The sequence below is a fragment of the Capra hircus genome, chromosome 9 (genome assembly GCF_001704415.2).
Source record: "Capra hircus breed San Clemente chromosome 9, ASM170441v1, whole genome shotgun sequence".
Taxonomy (NCBI): Eukaryota; Metazoa; Chordata; class Mammalia; order Artiodactyla; family Bovidae; genus Capra; species Capra hircus.
In genome coordinates, this window is record NC_030816.1 from 62652474 (window position 1) to 62669700 (window position 17227).

Sequence of the window (17227 nt, forward strand, 5' to 3'; positions counted from 1 at the left end):
AGATGTTAGAGATCATTAATATTCTCAGCCAGCAGCCTTCCACTGGTTTATCCAAATAAGGACTCTATGGATAGATGAGGTGAGTCCAACATGGCTTGTTTGTGGTGAGTTGATGCTGATTCCTCATCTCTCCGGAACAAGCTCCCCAGACTGTGGTCCAGAGGCTTCACCTTCCTCTCCATTGAAAAATCAAGATCACATATGCCAAACTTCACTCTTTTGGAACCTGTGACTTCACCATCACAGATTAGCACAGCAAAGTAACCTTTATTCTGGCAACTTCTCTTAGATAGTTTGTTTTTCCAGACCAAGAGAAAAACTCACTTAAGGCACTGGGTTTCAAGAGTCTTTCACCAGAGTTTGATCCAATAGGTCTGCAGATTATTCTCATCGATGAAGACAATGGGACATCGAGTAGGAGCAGAACAATGTGCTTTTTCTCCCTGCCTCCTACTGACATTACACCATTTGTAATAGCCCTGCAGCAAATCTTTGCCTTCCTTGTTCTGCTTCCTGCTTTGAGCAAAACTCAGATCTCCCCACTGTGCACTTGAGCACTTTCAGCAAGTCTTATGTCCTACTACATATTAGGCATTCTAGACATTGGATAGAAGCTCACGTACACATTTCTTCTTAATTATGCACATTCCCACATTTTCTGTGTGTCTTTCTCAGATCTGAGAGATCTGAATCCTGAGTCAGGACTTTGCCTAAAGCCTGTACCTGCTCAGATTAGTTGGGTGATTAAGGCCAGCTGCCTTAATCTCTCTGAGGCTAAGTGGATATAATCACTCATTACTTCACAGAGGTAATCTCACATCTTACGCAGTCATGAGTAAATGAGATGACATATATGTTAACTGTCTTGAGTGACATCTGATACATGGTGGGTATTCAGGAAATGCTCATTCTTTTCCTCTCTGCCTTTCCCTCTTCAGTCCACCAACCACTTCTCACTTGCTTTTAATGATTCATTCAGGATAAAAGTTCCTCTTATAGCTTCTTCTCATTGTTGTTGTTGTTGCCTTGGGGAGACTCCGTATCCAGCAAGGTAAGACTTGACCGAGCTTCTGCCTTCAGTGTGGATGAATCCAGCTGTCAGTGAAGTAGAAATCCCCCATCATTGCCACATCTTGCCTCTCTGCTGCTTTTGCAATCTGGGTCATTTCCTCCATCTGGTCAGGTGTTAACTCTAAAAAATGTTTAGAAAACGCTAAAAACATATTCAGCTCTTGGCGTTTCGTTCTTCTTGTGTTTAGCTTTCTGTTTCTTTTACGTCACGGGGATATTTTTTCTCATTCCACCTAACTCAATTCTGAGGAGCTTGGAAGGAAAACTTTAATGGAAGAGCCAAAACAGAGCTCCTTGAACAATGCCCAGAATGTTGAGGGACGAATTTGAGCTTGGTCATCTTGAGTCAGAACCCTGGTCATCACCAGCCTTCCTCTGTTTTCAGGCTCAGGGCGAAGCTGAAATTTTGTGCTCCCTCAGGTGCTTCTTTGACTTCCTGTATTTCCTCCAGTCAAAAATATCCACACTTTGGGATTTGAACGAGGATAACCATTTACATTAAACATTCATCCCTCATTTTTTACTTTCTCTTCACTTATTTCTGGTTCCCTTTCCCCCTGCCGCTATGTCTTGTTCAAGGTGGACCTGGTCTAGACCACACAGTCCACCTCTCCGGTGCTGCCTGGAGCTAAACCTCTCTGTTGGGCAAAAATATACTTCTCAGCCTCTTGACCAAGTGTTCATCAACCAGGTGACAGGGAAGGAAACAAGAAATGAAGGAAGGGGGTACATGCTTCCATTGCTGGGGAATTTCTTCAGTCTGAAGGGACAGCTTTTGAAATCAGGCCACTCTAAACTTCACCTACTGACCCAAGTTCACTTCTCTGGACTTTTCTTTTATGTCAGGCCTAACCCACAGCTGGCCTTTTAATATCCATTATATATATATATATATACACACATACATACTGTGCTGTGTTAGTCACACAGTTGTGTCTGACTCATGATCCTATGGACTGTAGCCCACCAGGATCCTCTGTCTGTGGAATTATTCAGGCAATAATACTGGAGTGGGTTGACATTCCCTTTTCCATGGGATCTTCTTAATCCAAGGATCGAACCTCAGTCTCCTGCATTGTGGATGGCTTCTTTACCATCTAAACATATATGTACAAATACATATGTGAGTGTGCGTATGTGTATATATATGTACATGTATGTATTGATTACTCCAGGAGGACTTATGCACATGTTGCAAGTTTAAGTGACAATCAAAAGTGGCCCTTAAAAGAGCTGAAGTTTTTAATGCACTTTTTTGTTTTTAAATTCTTTATCAAACATCTTAAAGACAAAAACTCACACCCACCCTTACTTTGACTATACCAAAGCCTTTGACTGTGTGGATCACAACAAACTGTGGAAAATTCTTCAAGAGATGGGAATACAAGATCACCTGACCTGTCTCCTGAGAAATCTGTATGCAGGTCAAGAAGCAACAGTTAGAACTGGACATGGAACAACAGACTGGTTCTAAATAGGGAAAGGAATGTGTCAAAGCTGCATATTGTCACCCTGCTTATTTAACTTATATGTAGAGTACATTATGTGAAATGCTGGGCTGGATGAAGCACAAGCTGGAATCAAGATTGCCGGGAGAAATATCAATAACCTCAGATATGCAGATGACACCACCCTTATGGCAGAAAGTAAAGAGGCACTAAAGAGCCTCTTGATGAAAGTGAAAGAGGAGAGTAAAAAGTTGGCTTAAAGCTCAACATTCAGAAAACTAACATCATGGCATCTGGTCGCATCAGTTCATGGCAAATAGATGGGTTAACAGCGGAAACAGTGTCAGACTTTATTTTTGGGGGCTCCAAAATCACTGCAAATGGTAACTGCAGCCATAAAATTAAAAGACACTTGCTCCTTGGAAGAAAATCTATGACCAACCTAGAGAATATACTAAAAAGCAGAGACATTGCTTTGCCAACAAAGTTCATCTAGTCAAAGCTATGGTTTTCCCAGTAGTTATGTATGGATGTGAGAGTTGGACCATAAAGAAATCTGAGTGTGGAATAATTGATGCTTTTGAACTGTGGTGTTGGAGAAGACTCTTGAGAGTCCCTTGGACTGCAAGGAGATCCACCCAGTCCATCCAAAGGAATTCAGTCTTGAATATTCATTGGAAGGACTGATGCTGAAGCTGAAACTCCAATACTTTGGCACCTGATGCAAAAAACTGACTCATTTGAAAAGACCCTGATGCTAGGAAAGATTGAAGGTGGGAGGAGAAGGGGACAACAGAGGATGAGATGATTGGATGGCATTACTGACTTGATGGACATGAGTTTGAGTAAGCTCTGGGAGTTGGTGATGGACAGGAAAGCCTGGTGTGCTTCAGTCCATGAGGTCGCAAAGAGCGAATGAACTGAACTGAACCCCTACTCAGTTTACAGCTTTAAGAAAACTTCCAAAAATTTATTTTGGTTACTGGCCTGTATTCCTTGGATGATATTGCAATTCCAAGAAAACATAAGGTGGACTCCAATCTGATGAAGGATTCAGGTGTAAGTTCCCAAATTTATCAGTGTAAATGTGATGGTCTATACATCTTTTGTTCCCTAAATACCAGGATCTGTTCTATTTTAAAAATCTTAATTCCATTCCTGTTCAAGTATCCATTTCAGAGATCAAAATATCTCCCCATTGTCACTTCACTCACTCTTCAATCTCTCCTCTTGAGTCAATTTAAAGCTTTTTTCCCATAACAATCAGGTGCCAAAGCTCATGAGCTGTTTAGGAGCATCAACAGCGGTATAACAGAAATGATGCTTGGTTTTATTTGGCAGATCAAGCCTTGAGACAGATCTTTCCTTTCTGGGGACCTGAATGTCTACAAAACAAGGAAATATTTATATACTCAGATTTTGAAAAGTAGAGGAAGGTGAGTTGCAACAGTGAATGGTCAAAGGTCAAAGCTGGCTGGGATGTTTTGTTCCAAGGCTATATCAGTTGAACTTAGGTGGAAGCACATGGAGGTTTGGAGGAAATGGGCATGGAACTCCCCACTGTCCCATGCCAAATGGTGACCAGAACAGATGCGAGCAGCATGATAAGCTCAGCATCTCACAGCAGTGGAAATGTGGAAACTCCAGCATCTCACTGGAATTGAAAGGTCAGGAGAGAACACGTCAACATCTCTGTGTGGGTGAATATACATCTGAGAAATTCCACTCCAAGAAATATGAAGGCAAAGGGGAATGCCTTGGAATCCAAGGGGAGTTGTTGGATTGAAGCCTTGACTCTGATGGAGTTTGGGTTCTGAGACTCCCTGAGCCCAAGTAAAGCTGTCTCTTGTTAGTTTCTGCTTTCTGGTTTATTCTTTCTGTTTGGTCTCAGAAAGTTGGAAAACAGTACTGCTAGTGACCGGCTTACAAAAAAAAGTCCTTTGGCAATGAAAAACACATGAAACAGTTTTCCCTTCTGGTTGTCTTAGGATACTTAGAAAAACTTTGGGAAGGTCATTTTGAGCTGACTAGTTGTTGGTCATTATTTACTCCTCAGTTAGTTTGGATGTTGCTCATGAATCACTAATATTTATTGAATATTCTCTTTGGACCAGACGCATGGAAAGTTGATGATTCAGCAATGGGTACCCAAGGGCCAATCAACTAGGGATTTATGGGACCAAGGACTCAGGGAAGAAAAGATTAAGAGAAGTATTGATAGTATTAACATGAATCTTAATATCGGCACAGGATATTAAGGAGGGCTGGGCAGGGGAGGGGAGGAATAGAAAGTTTCATAACTTAGCAGCTTTCATGTTCTCTATTTTCAAGAAGGCTTTTCATTTCTAAGTGCTATATTGGCCCCTTTGAAAGAAAACTTCTGCCACCCGCAAGCATGATGTAATACATCCCAATTTTCCAATATCAACCATGGAGTAAAAATTAAAAGACGCTTACTCCTTGGAAGAAAAGTTATGACCAACTTAGACAGCATATTCAAAAGCAGAGACATTACTTTGTGAACAAAGGTCTGTCTAGTCAAGGCTATGGTTTTTCCAGTAGTCATGTATGGATGTGAGAGTTGGACTGTAAAGAAAGCTGAGCACCGAAGAATTGATGCTTTTGAACTGCGGTGTTGGAGAAGACTCTTGAGAGTCCCTTGGACTGCAAGGAGATCCAACCAGTCTATTCTAAAGGAGATCAGTCCTGGGATTTCTTTGGAAGAAATGATGTTAAAGCTGAAACTCCAATACTTGGGCCACCTCATGGGAAGAGTTGACTCATTGGAAAAGACTTTGATGCTGGGAGGGATTGGGGGCAGGAGGAGAAGGGGACGACAGAGGATGAGATGCCTGAATGACATCACCGACTCAATGGACATGAGTTTGAGTGAACTCCAGGAGTTGTTGATGGACAGGGAGGCCTGGCATGCTGCAAGTCATGGGGTCAGAAAGAGTCCGACACCCCTGAGTGACTGAACTGGACTGAACTGAAGAATCCTTACTCCATGTACGGCAGGAGAAGGGGACGACAATGGACAAGATGGTTGAATGACATCATCGACACAATGCACATGAGTCTCAGCAAGCTCCAGGAGATGGTGAAGCCTAGGGAAGCCTGATGTGCTACGGTCCATGAGGTCACAAAATGTCAGATGTGACTGAGGAACTGAACAACAACAAAGAATCTTATGTCAAAAGAGGCAACCGGACCTTGTAGCTCTAACGTGCTCCTTCTTCTTCTTGACAAGTTTCTTTTAATCCTTGCTAGCTGCTACCATGATAGCCTCTGGCAGCCCTTCTCCCCCCTTTACATTCTTGGCCAGGGCCTCATGCCTTCATTCTCCCAGAAGAGCATTCAACAGAAGCAGTGAGAGACTGAAATATTCTGAATATTTCAGTAACGTGGTTACTGAATAATAGGTAGCGTGGTTGACAAGATGCACCTACCATCTAGGCCCCCTGGACCTCTTCCTGTTCTATCTTTGGCTTGTTCCCATGAGCTAGTCCTCATCTCAGCACCCAGATCCCATGTGCCCTACTCTTCTCCCCAAGGGAGCAGGTCCCATAAAGAGATACAAGTTCAAAATGTTTGTACAAGACCATCAAAGATTAGTGACTAAACTCAAGTTTGGGAGCTCAAGAGTCTGAATTTGCACCCTTGCTAATACCACCACTTACTAGCTGAGTTCCACAGGTTTTCAAATAGCAAGTAATGATAACAATTGGGTAGTTATGAGGATTAATACAGGTAGGGTCCTTGAAATAGAACTGGCATGGATTTAAAGCTTAATAATTTTTAGCTTTAAACTACACATTAATCATCATGTTCCTTATTCCACAAAACTCTATTCAGCAACATCAAAGTCATTTCCACATAATTTGTTTTGTAAGAAATTTCCTGACCTGTTAAATCTTTTATAGGTAGGTTGTGCTTAAGTCAGAATTTTTCTTTAGCATTGAGTGGTCATTGGCCCTGTTACAACAAATGTGGTATGAACTTAAAACTGCTTAGAAAATAAAATGTATTTTTAAAAAGGAAAAAAAAAAAACCCACAGATGAATGATTGAAGCAGAAATCTCTTCCTGTTTTCAAATTCACTCAGATAATTGTCTCAATTTTCATTTCATATTGAAGGTTGCATCCTGTCTAATTAATACAAGTTTAAAGAGAGAAAGTCCTATGATGGAAAGAAGCATTATTTTTATTGTTGTTTTGTTTTAATTGCTCAGTTGCATCCAACTCTTTTGCAATACCATGGACTATAGCCCCTCAGGCTTCTCTGTCCATGGGATTTTCCAGGCAAGAATGTTGGAGTGGGTTGCCATTTCCTTCTCCAGAGGATCTTCCTGACTTGGGGATCAGACTGGGTCTCCTGCATTGGCAGGCAGATTCTTATCCCACTGAGTCATCAGGGAAGCCCAAGAAGTATCATTAACCTTAGTGTAATCCCAGCCTTCTCCCCTTTTCTAACCTCCAAAGAGGGTCACTCACCCTAGCACCATTTCCCCTCCGGTGGAGATGGGGACTTTCTGACTGGAAAACATGATAGGTGGAGATACAGAGGGAGAATATAAAGCGGACAGGGGAGGCTAGCCAATGGGGCTGAGGATGGAGAGAAGGTTTAACACATCATGGAGAAAGGCAGTGTAAGCGGGAGGAATGTTCAGAGGAAATACTTTTCCTTGGTTGTAAAAGTAGTTGTGGATGTATGTTTGGATCCCTTTCACAGCTGTGTGTTTTTTTTTAAGCACTCAAGTCAGGGATTAATGTAGTTATTCAAAATTTTCTTTCGGCCATCAGACTAAATTTCAGCAAGACATCAGCAGTCTATGAAAACATAAAGTGGACTTTAACCTGATGAAGGATTGGGATTTTTTAAAATTAATTTTTATTAGAGTGTAGTTGCTTTACAACGTTGTGTTAGTTTCTGCTGTACAGCAAAGTGAATCAACTGGACTTGGCTTAGAAATCCAATTGTGATGGTCTATAGATCTCTGTTCCCCAAATATCGAGGCCTCTTCTATTTTACAATTTGAATTCCATGCCTGTTAGAATGCTTCTCCAAACAAGCAAAAATGCCTCTTCATTTCCATTCCTTCTTCGGCCTTCCTCTTCCAGCTCAGCTTCTGCACTCTCACTGGCTGTTTTACTGAGAAATAAATATGATGGCATTATCTGCCTTCCTCAGCTCCTCAATGATTTCCTCTCCTCAGTTCACTTCAGTCACTCACTCAGTCGTGTCCGACTCTTTGTGACCCAATGAACTGCAGCACGCCAGGCCTCCCTGTCCATCACCAACTCCCAGAGTCCACCCAAACCCATGTCCATTGACTCGGTGATGCCATCCAACCATCTCATCCTCTGTCATCCCCTTCTCCTCCCGCCCTCAATCTTTCCCAGCATCAGGGTCTTTTCAAATGAGTCACCTCTTCCCATCAGGTGGCCAAAGTATTGGAGTTTCAGCTTTAACATCAGTCCTTCTAATGAACACCCAGGACTAATCTCCTGTAGGATAGACTGGTTGGATCTCCTTGCAGTCCAAGGGACTCTCAAGAGTCTTCTCCAACACCATAGTTCAAAAGCATCAATTCTTCAGTGCTCAGCTTTCCTTATAGTCCAACTTTCACATCCATACATGACTACTGGAAAAACCATAACCTTGACTAGGCAGACCTTTGTTCACAAAGTAATGTCTCTGCTTTTTAATATGCTGTCTAGGTTGGTCATAACTTTCCTTCTAAGGAATAAGCATCTTTTAATTTCATGGCTGCAGTCACCATTTGCAGTGATTTTTGAGCCCAAGAAAATAAAGTCAGTCACTGTTTCCACTGTTTCCCCATCTATTTGCCATGAACTGATGGGACCAGATGCCATGATGTTAGTTTTCTGAATGTTGAGCTTTAAGCCAATGTTTTCACTCTCCTCTTTCACTTTCATTAAGAGGCTCTTTAGTTCCTCTTTACTTTCTGCCATAAGGGTGGTGTTATCTGCATATCTGAGGTTATTGATATTTCTCCCAGCAGTCTTGATTCCAGCTTGTGCTTCATCCAGCCCAGCATTTCTCATGATGTATTCTGCATATAAGTTAAATAAGCAGGGTGACAATATACAGCCTTGACGTACTCCTTTTCCTATTTGGAACCAGTCTGTTGTTCCATGTCCAGTTCTAATCGTTGCTTCCTGACCTGCATACAGATTTCTCAAGAGGCAGGTCAGGTGATCTTGTATTCCCATCTCTCTCAGAATTTTCCACAGTTTATTGTAATCCACACAGTCAAAGGCTTTGGCATAGTCAATAAAGCAGAAATAGATGTTTTTCTGGAACTCTCTTGCTTTTTTTGATGATCCAGTGGATGTTGGCAATCTGATCTCTGGTTCCTCTGCCTTTTCTAAATCCAGCTTGAACATCTGGAAATTCATGTTTTATGTATTGCTGAAGTCTGGCTTGGAGAATTTTGAGCATTACTTTACTAGCATGTGAGATGAGTGCAATGGTGTGATACTTTGAGCATTCTTTGGCATTGCCTTTCTTTGGGATTGGAATGAAAACTGACCTTTTCCAGTCCTGTGGCCACTGCTGGGTTTTCTAAATTTGCTGGCATGTTGAGTGCAGCACTTTCACAGCATCATCTTTCAGGATTTGAAACAGCTCTACTGGAATTCCATCACCTCCACTAGCTTTGTTCATAGTGATGCTTCTTAAGGCCCACTTGACTTCACATTCGAGGATGTCTGACTCTGGGTGAGTGATCACACCATCATGATTAACTGGGTCATGAAGATCTTTTTTGTATAGTTCTTCCGTGTATTCTTGCCACCTCTACTTAACATCTTCTGCTTCTGTCAGGTCCATACCATTTCTGTCCTTTATTGAGCCCGTCTTTGCATGAAATGTTCCACAGTGTTAAATTCAAACTTCTCCAGTGCTCCTGAACTCCTACACCAACCACCCTGAACTCCCAATACTGCCTGAGCCCTAGGAGCTCCCCAGCAGTACCCCAAACAGTCCAGGCAGCCCAGGCCCAGAGTCTTCCAGGAGGCTTCTGCTACTGCTTGAAACCGGCTGCTGATCCCTCCCAGAGAATTTCTACGAGGACACCTCCCTAGCTGACCACCCACTGTCCAGCTCTAGTCCAAAGAGGAAACAATACTTCCCCTTGTGGTTTCCTTTTCTCTCTGCAAATTCTGGATTTTGCTGTAAACATTAGCTTTTATCTGATGTCTCCACTCTGTTTCCAGAGAATAAGTCTGCAGTTCACAGTACATGAACTCATCTCATCGGGGACTCAGCGATGGAGTACGGAATAAACAAATGAATCCAAGCATCAACATTGTGCTGTGTGATGCATTTAAAGTAAACCTGGAGCATCTGATCACCATTTCTCATTGCTTTGGACCAAGACAAAAGGAGTCAACAGAGACTTATTTTCTTTTTCATATGAATTATTTTGTCCACATTTTTTTTTTTTTGGCTTAAACAACATAAATTGATTTTCTAACCATTCTGAAGGCTAGAAATTGACAAAATCAAGTTGTTTTCAGGGCTGGTTTCTTCTGAGGCCTCTCTCTTTGACTTGTAGACGTTCATCTTCTAGTGTCTTCACATGGTCTTACTTCTCTTCATGTCTGTGTCCTCATCTCTTCTTAAAAGAATGCCAATCACATTGGATTAAGGTCCATGTGAGTGGCTTCATTTTATTATTTTTTTTTCCATTTGTAATTTATCTTTTATTTGAATTGGATGATGTATATCAATTATTTCACAAAAGTAGCTAAGACGTGAACAACAGATAAGCCAAAGCTGACATTCTCCACATTTTAAGGAGTGGCTTCATTTTAACTTAATCACCTTTAAAACACCTTTTCTCCAAATATAGCCACATAAAGCTGCTGGCAATTAGAACTTCAACATATTATTTTGGTAGAAGGGAACCCAATTCTGTTCCCAAAAAATCGTTAATGAAAATTAAAATAAGACCATATAAAGCTATTAATTAATGTAAAACTCAACATCTAGGAGAAATATGCCCTTCAAAAAATTTTAAAAAAAATTACAAATGACTGGTAACAGAATGATAATTTTAAGTTACAATTTTGAAAGAAAGCATACTTTAATGTGATTGTATTATTACTCTTTATTCGATATATTTTATCTACTTTGATAATATATAATCTTACATTTGATGATCATTGAATGTCATGAAGCCATGGGCCCATCAGGAGAGTCTCCAAATTGATCTTGGCCTAGAAATTGGAAGGACTGATGTTGAAGCTGAAACTCCAATACTTTGGCCACCTGATGCAAAGAGCTGACTCATTGGAAAAGACCCTGATGCTGGGAAAGATTAAGGGCAGGAGGAGAAGGGGATGACAGAGTATGAGATGGTTGGATGGCATCACCGAGTCAATGGACATGGGTTTGGGTGGACTCTGGGAGTTGGTGATGGACAGGGAGGCCTGGCGTGGTACAGTTCATGGGGTCGCAAAGAATCAGACACGACTGAGCAACTGAACTGAACTGAACCTGGAAATCACAAGAATATTTTTCTATTTTTACAAGAACTTAGGAGTGCCTCCTACATGGTAGACATTCTCAATATTGAGCTGAACTGATGCCTGGAAGACAATATGATGTGGCAGAGAGAAAAGGAGACATGTCCACCTGGAAGAACCTCAACTCTTGCTGAATGTAATTATCTGTCTTCCCCATCACTCTCCTGGGGCTGCTGAGTACAGCTGGAGAAAGGTCACTAACCCAATAGTCTGGTCCTGTTATCTCTCAGGCCTTCAGCACTCCTGAATTTCCCTAAAAAGATGCTTTCTGATTCTTCACTTTCTTCAAATCTCTGACCCTTCTCCTTCCCTAAAAGGAAAACAGAAGTTGTTAGATGCAAACCCTAGTAATGAATTACCACTACACCTTTGAATTTTTTGGAAGGATGCTTTCAGTGGCAAAGATTAGCAGACTCAACTAGTTTCATCAATAAGGTAATTTTATCAACTCACACATCAACAAGGGCTTATTGCTGGGCTTTTGACTTTGGTTTGTCAAGTTCAATGATATCATCAGGTCTCAGCCTTCCTCCCACCTCACTTCTCGGCCAGCCTCAGCGTATCAACAGGTTAGGTCCCAGTTCCAGGAATTACATCCAGAGACAATAATGTTTGGGGAAGAAAAATTGTTACCAGAAATATTTCCAAGCCCCACAGCAAACTTCCCTTCATATCTGCTTGACCAGCACTAGATCACAGGTTCATCCCTAAATCAACTCCAGGCAACAGGAATGATATTTCCATGTTTGGCTTCTTATAATTATACTTAACATTAAATTGAGAATTAGATTCCCTTTCTCCCCCCTCCCCTAATATTTTATTTCTTTATTTTGGCTGCATCAGGTCTTAGTTATGGCATACAGGGTCTTCAATCTTTATTGTGACATGCAGTATCTAGTTCCCTGCCCAGGGATCAAACCCAGGCCCCCTGAATTGAGAATGCAGAGTCTCAGTTACTGGACCTCCAGGGAAGTCCCTTAGGTTCCCTTCCTTAGGTTGATAGCTGAACAAAATTGAAGGATAAGCCAAGCCCCAAATCCATCCCTCCTTCAACATCAGAAACTGTTCATTTAGATACTGCTCCTTCTCTACACATAATATAAACCTTGATAACACGTGTTGAATAAACCAATGAATCATGGCTCCTTGCCTTGGCCCTGTCACTAACCAACTGTGTAGTTTTCAAATACTGATTGGACTTCTCAGAGCCTCAGTTTCCTCTTCTAAAGGAAGAGGAATCCTTCCTAAAGGAGGGATTTAGCACAGCTTATGAAGAAATACAGCTGGTTCTATCCCCATGACTTCTTAGTGAATGAGAAAGGTAGCCACACCTGATAAGTCCCTAGCCTGTCCAGGGAACAGCTGTGACTCTGGAACATTGTAGAAATTGTCAGCAATGATTGCTACTGATGCTGAGAGAGCCCAAGCCCAGCTGTGGCTCAGTAGCCAGGAGTCTGCCTCCCTGTGAGCAAGTTCTGGTTTCAGCTCATCTTACATTTGAGGATCATTGAATACCATGAAGCCAAGGATGCACCAGGAGAGCCTCTGAATTGATCTTGGCCAACCTGGAAATCAAATTGCCAACATCCATTGGATCATCGAAAAAGCAAGAGAGTTCCAGAAAAACATCTGCTACTGCTTTATTGACTATGCCAAAGCCTTGGACTGTGTGGATCACAACAAACTGTGGAAAATTCTTAAAGAGATGGGAATGCCAGACCACCTGACCTGCCTCCTGAGAAATCTGTATGCAGGTCAAGAAGCAACAGTTAGGACTGGACATGGAACAACAGACTGGTTCCAAATAGGAAAAGGAGTACGTCAAGGCTGTATATTGTCACCCTGCTTTACATCATGAGAAATGCTGGGCTGGATGAAGCACAAGCTGGAATCAAGATTGCTGGGAGAAATATCAATAACCTCAGATATGCAGATGACACCACCCTTATGGCAGAAAGCAAAGAAGAACTAAAGAGCCTCTTAATGAAAGTGAAAGAGGAGAATTAAAACGTTGGCTTAAAGCTCAACATTCAGAAAACTAACATCATGGCATCTGGTCCCATCAGTTCACGGCAAATTAATGGGGAAACAGTGACAAACTTTATTTTCTTGGACTCTAAAATCCCTGCAGATGGTGGTTGCAGCCAGGAAATTAAAAGATGCTTACTCCTTGGAAGAAAAGCTATGACTAACCTAGACAGCATATTAAAAAGCAGAGACATTACTTTGCCAACAAAGGTCCGTCTAGTCAAGGCTATGGTTTTTCCAGTAGTCATGTATGGATGTGAGAGTTGGACTGTAAAGAAAGCTGAGCGCTAAAGAATTGATGCTTTTGAACTGTGGTGTTGAAGAAGACTCTTGAGAGTCCCTTGGACTGCAAGGAGATCCAACCTGTCCATCCTAAAGGAGATCAGTCCTGGGTATTCATTGGAAGGACTAATGCTGAAGCTGAATCTCCAATACTTTGGCTACCTGATGCAAAGAACTGACTCATTAGAAAAGACTCTGATGCTGGGAAAGATTGAAGGCAGGAGGAGAAGGGGACGACGGGATGAGATGGTTGGATGGCATCACCAACTTGATGGATATGAGTTTGAATAAGCTCTGGGTGTTGGTGATGGACAGGGAAGCCTGGTGTGCTGCAGTCCATGGGGTCACAAAGAGTTGGACAGGACTGAGTGACTGAACCGAACTGAACCTGGAAATCACAAGAATATTTTGCTATTTTTACAAGAACTTAGGAGTGGCTCCTAAGCAGGCAGACAGAGCTCTTGAATGTTGCTCTGGTAGCATCCCACCCTTCAAAAACCCTCTCAGGCCTTTCCTCCAGTTAGTTCGCTGCAGTTGGGAAGTTGATCTCCTTAAGCCATTGTTTTCAAAGCACTGAGAGCTCTGGACTTTCCCAGGAATTCCACTGGAATGTAAACGATCTTCAGATCTGATGCAGAAGCCAGCGGATTTCCTGAGCTGTCACAAAATCACACATGTTGGATCCTAAGGATTTGACATTTTCTAAAAAGTTTTTTTGAGTTTTTTTTTTTGCCTCCTTAAGTATAATAATTTTAGCTCTAAACCTAGAACATATCTGACATCAGTTAACCTTAATTATCTGAGATGAAAGGGCGAGTCAACTGAACAATAGTTCTGTAATAAAGATGTTATGCAATTTTACAAGCTTCTTGACTCCAGAAACTGTTAGAAATACAAGCTCATCAAACATCCACCTTCGTATTGGCTCAGATGGAGAACTGCAATCCTGAGTCTATTTTTTGTTGACTACAAGTTCTTGTCTTTCCTTTGCTGAAGTGCCTCTGAAGGCGGGCATGGCTCTCTACAGAGTCCTTCGGACACAGAGGGCCACAGAAAGCCTGGTACAAACAGATGAATGCTGTGCTGTGTGTTGATGCTGACTGTATCTATAAGTTTTCTGGGTTGTTGTTGTTGTTGTTTTTTGCCTGTGTACCTTAGATTTTTCTGTGTCACGTCATATCACAGTTCAGAAAGCACACTGTCCTTCCCCATTTCCCAAACACACTGGATGGCCAGATGCCCGACAGCCCTGCAGTCCTGTGAAATGCTTTCTTTAGAGACAGGAAGATCTGGATCTGAATATGAGTTCTGTCCCCTTTTAGCCCTGTGACCTGGGGTAAGTTACCTAACTCCTCTGATGAGCTGTTTCCTTCTCTGTGAAGTGGGGATAATAATACCCCCAGGTGGGCTGGCTGTACAGATTAAATGAGGAAGCACATGCTGAACTTCCGAGCATAGTCTCTCACAAAGCCCTTGACATGACTGGTTCCCTTCTCTCTTCTCTTCAGCTGCTGCTTCCTGGAACCGCCGATGTGTCACGTGAGACCACCAAAAACAGCCCAAGAAATAATCAAAATGTAAAAGCAATTTCGTCCTTGGCCAGATATAAACTTACTAGAATAGTCCAGCCCAGTGAAGCCTTGTCTGGCTCCTGACACAGGATGGCAACTGGAACAAAAGCAATTCAATGAGAAGATGAGGGCACACAGAGAAACGTTGACCAAACTTCTTTCCTTTCTTGGTTTCCTTTTCATTTGAACACTCTTGCAGCCCTCTGAGCCATCCAGCTGTCCTCTTCCTCTTTGAAAATCCTTCATATCCTTCGTTCTGTGTTAGTTGGCAGCTGGGATCTGCATGATTTGCAGGGCGCTCACAAGCATAAGGTGTGTCAGCCTCCAACTATGAGGGCCCTGGATTTCACACACTTCCTCTGATAATGTTTTGGTGTCTTTAGAAGTCTCTGTTGAGATGTAAATGAGGAATCTGAATAGTCTGGTCAAACTGGTAGACCAGGACGTTTTGGTGGGAACTCAAGCCTGATGAAACTTTTCTAGTAACTTGGGCCTCCCGTTTCCTAGGGGCAGGAGTGAGCCAGGGGCTAATGGTGTGATGAGGAGCAGTGTCAGTCTTGTTCCTGTAATGATCGAAAAGGCTTTCCTTGGGTCTTGGTATTCTTTTCTCAAACACACAGCTTAAGGAAATTGGAAAACTATTGGTAATATTCTAGTGCTTTTGCCTCTTGGAGTGAGCCCTATCCAGCAAGAACAAAGAGAAGCTCAGAGTCCAACCCCCACCTGCTCCAACCAGAAACACCTAGGAGTCTTGTTCAGAGCAGATATGGGCACCTTGGTGATCCAGAGGGGCCCCATGGCCAGAGTCATGCCCAAGGTCTCCAAACAGTTCTCATTCACTGAGAGGGAGTGAATGGCAAAAAGAAGAGTGATTCCAGAGAAGCCAAAGTCTGGGTCATTGGATATCATAGAAATTGCTCATCTGGGGTCTCCATCTTCTGTCACCCAATGGGCCTGTGCCTCCTGCCTTGACCTCTAGAGAAAAGAAAATCTCTCTCATTCTTCGGACCAAAGGAGTCTACATCAATGGTTCCCAGATTTTTGTTTTGTTTTGTTTTTAAGTGGTGGTGGTGGTAAATTGCTTTGGCATTGCCAAAATACAAGCACTAAGAAAACCCCCAAAACTCCAAATACATCTAGAGTCATTATTTATTAATAGAGACAATAATTTTTCTAAAAAAAAAAAAAAAAGATGTAAGGGCCAGAAGGGCATAAATCTCAGGATAAACGACAGTTTTAAAAAAGTAACAAATTCTTATTTAGGACAGCCTTTCTAAAATATCCTTATTTTTTAAATGTTTCTATGGATTGAGGAAGGGGCTTCCCCAGTGGCTCAGATGGTAAGGAGTCTCCCAGCAATGCAAAAGACCCCGGTTTGATCCTTGGGTTGGGAAGATCCCCTGGAGAAAGAAATGGCAACCCACTCCAGTATTCTTGCTTGAAGAATCCCATGGATAGAGGAGCCTGGAGAGCTATAGTCCATGGGGTTACAGAGAGTTGGACATGACTGATCAACTAACACACACACACACACAACACACACACACATGGATTGAGGAAACTTCATCACAAATCAGAACAGCGAATCAGGAGCTCTGAGTTCAAATCCAGACTCTGATGTTCTTTAGGTCCTTTGGGAAAAGCATTTATTCTCTGCCCTCTGTTTTGCTATTTCCTAAATGAAGGGATTATGTTAGCTGATTTCTCATGGGCCTCTCAGGCTCTCACTGTCTCTGAGCTGTGCTTTCTCTGATTATAATGTGGAAGGCTGAGATCAGTTTCTATCACTTCTCAACCACTCATTTTATATAACATTTCATAATAAATGTTTCATCAGTTCCACCTGCAACTCAGCTAACAGCTCCCTCCCTAGGATCCATGAAGGCTTGTCATATCATACAAAACCCAGTAATTTTCCCACTAGTCCGGGAGTTTCCCAGGATTTTCTGCCAAAGATTATTTTGGCGTCTAACAACACTTTGGAGCTTTCTTTCGTTAGTATTATTGTCAACAAAAAACATTTCTCAAGTTAACAAGGAAAACTACCAAATAAAGACAATAAAGACATGATTATTTACTGGGTAAAAGTTCAGACCATATATGAAAGAACCACACTGTCCAAACAGCATCAATACATCAGGGAGTTGGGATGCAGATAAGGTGATTAAAACAGCAGCTTTGAGGGAGACATATTGTACTAGTAGCTAGGAGAGCAAAGGGCCAGCACCTCCCTTCTAATTGGTCCAGAAATAATCATTGACAGACTAAGAT